The 2,500-nt window shown below is 46.4% G+C and overlaps 1 protein-coding gene across 1 annotated transcript in view; it reads right to left on the bottom strand.

Moving 5' to 3' along the window:
- LOC311225759 (ryanodine receptor 3) overlaps nucleotides 1-2,500 on the bottom strand; it is a gene marked incomplete at both ends in the record, with an annotated part of 274,770 nt that overhangs the window by 117,853 nt on the left and 154,417 nt on the right.

Below are 2,500 nucleotides of genomic sequence, written 5' to 3'. Positions count from 1 at the left end.
TATGCGCCTCTCATGTGAATAGATAGGAAGACAGACGCTCCTCGAGTGAACCCCAGGTGCCCTGCATTAGCTAACGTTGACAAGGGTTAATGATATTATGTGTTTCAATATGAGGGCCACTATTCACCCTGCCTCTTCTGAACAACACATATTGTGAGAGCTCACACTGTAGGCTACTTGCTAATGACCCATGCAGCATTTTAGTAGCTAATAATAGGCTAAATAAAAAATGTGTCATAAACAAGACACAAGTTGTTGCATATTGATCATAATATGCCATGTAATTGCTCTCTGTTTATGTACAAAGTTATTATTACATCAGGGAACTCATAGAATATTGTCATATTTAGACACTGCGTCACGTACAAAAAAGTTCAACACAATTCAGCGAGTGTGTGAGACGAGCACAAATGCGACAGTTTCGCCCATTTGTCATTTGCCCTGCCAACCTGACCGTGCTTCCCTGCCTGCCTGCCAGCCTGGCTGTACTTCTGCCTGCCCTGCCAGCCTGGCTGTACTTCTGCCTGCCTGCCAGCCTGGCTGTACTTCTGCCTGCCTGCCAGCCTGGCTGTACTTCTCCCTGCCTGCCAGCCTGGCTGTACTTCTGCTTGCCCTGCCAGCCTGGCTGTACTTCTGCCTGCCTGCCCTGCCAGCCTGGTTGTACTTCTGCCTGCCCTGCCAGCCTGGCTGTACTTCTGCCTGCCCTGCCAGCCTGGCTGTACTTCTGCCTGCCCTGCCAGCATGGCTGTACTTCTGCCTGCCCTGCCAGCCTGGCTGTACTTCTGCCTGCCCTGCCAGCCTGGCTGTACTTCTGCCTGCCTGCCAGCCTGGTTGTACTTCTGCCTGCCTGCCCTGCCAGCCTGGTCGTGCTTCTACCTGCCTGCCAGCCTGGCTGTACTTCTACCTGCCTGCGCGCCTGTCATTGAAAATCAAAAATCGAAATCAATGAAAGACAATTGCTCTCTGTCTGAAAATACCTTAAATCTCCCTGGACTCTCCCAGAATGAAGAACACCGTGAGACGTCATTAAAGTATGACCCTGAGGGAATGGAAGTGTGTGTGTGTGTGTGTGTGTGTGTGTGTGTGTGTGTGTGTGTGTGTGTGTGTGTGTGTGTGTGTGTGTGTGTGTGTGTGTGTGTGTGTGTGTGTGTGTGTGTGTGTGTGTGTGTGTGTGTGTGTGTGTGTGTGTGTGTGTGTGTGTGTGTGTGTGTGTGTGTGTGTAGCTGTGTGTAGCTGTGTGTAGCTGTGTGTAGTATAGCAGTGAAACAGAAGACAAGGCTGCAACCTTGAGGCTCAGTGGCGCAGACGCCACACACACACAGACACTCACATACACACACACACACATACTCACACACACACACACATACACACACACACACACACATACTCACACGCGCGCGCACACACACACACACACACACACACACACACCTACACACACACACACACACACACACCTACACACACACACACACACACACACACACACACACACACACACACACACAATTGACGTGATCAGGCTGCAGAATCGCTGTGTGGTTGTGATGAGAATATTATTCTGATGCAGTGGTTCTCTCCCCAGAATATCGAGCAATGATTTGGCATAAGATATGCAAAATACATGATCATATTTATAATCTTTGGTAAAGATGTTTTTTCGGGTGAAATAATACAGGAGATAATCCTCCAATTATTACAATTATGTCTGTACTTTTGAGGGTCACGAATAGGCATCTCTCTGTTTTAGGGGCCACAAACCAAAAAGGATTAGAACAATATTCTCTACCCCCTCCGTCTCTCCCGCTCTCCTTCCATTCTGTATCGATGCAATAACTCCTCTATGATACTAGTGCAATGAGGTTAACTGCAGCAGATGTCTGCAGCCATTCCAGTGTAGGGGCTGTGGGCAGTGGTTCAACTCCTAAACTGAGTTATGGGAATGAGAGAGAGCTTGTGTCCTTCTACTACTATAATTGTACTATGGGGAAATATCACAGCTATCCATAGTCTACCTGTGCGTCATTACGAGTGCTAAAAATAGCCCTGGAAGCTCTTGATACAGATCAGCTAACAACAGCTAGGCTGATCCATATCCGCTTCCATTCATTTGTGCTAAACTAGGCTAGCTTGCAGCAGAATAGCTTTCTACTGAACACACAGAGAGGAAATTGGTATCTATCATCTTGTCTGACTCTGGAGAAGACGGTAAGCACATTTCCCATAATGTTGGCATGTTCCATTAACAATGGGCCTATATTCTTTTTGGCTGTTTTAGTTAACTGTTACACAAATGTGTAGTGTTGATCTTTCTCACACTGCCGTTTGCAATGGTGTAATAATGGTAGTTAGTTATAAAAAAATATGTGTATGGTATAATACTGCTGAGGGAAGGTGCATCTGTGAAACCACCAATATATTACCACCTATATATTACCATCAATATATTACCACCTATGTTACCACCAATATATTACCACATATATATTACCACCAA

The sequence above is a fragment of the Notolepis coatsorum genome (genome assembly GCF_963971535.1).
Source record: "Notolepis coatsorum genome assembly, chromosome: 3".
Lineage (NCBI taxonomy): Eukaryota > Metazoa > Chordata > Actinopteri > Aulopiformes > Paralepididae > Notolepis > Notolepis coatsorum.
Note: the sequence above shows the minus strand (reverse complement) of the source record. Positions and strands in the feature narration are given on the sequence as shown.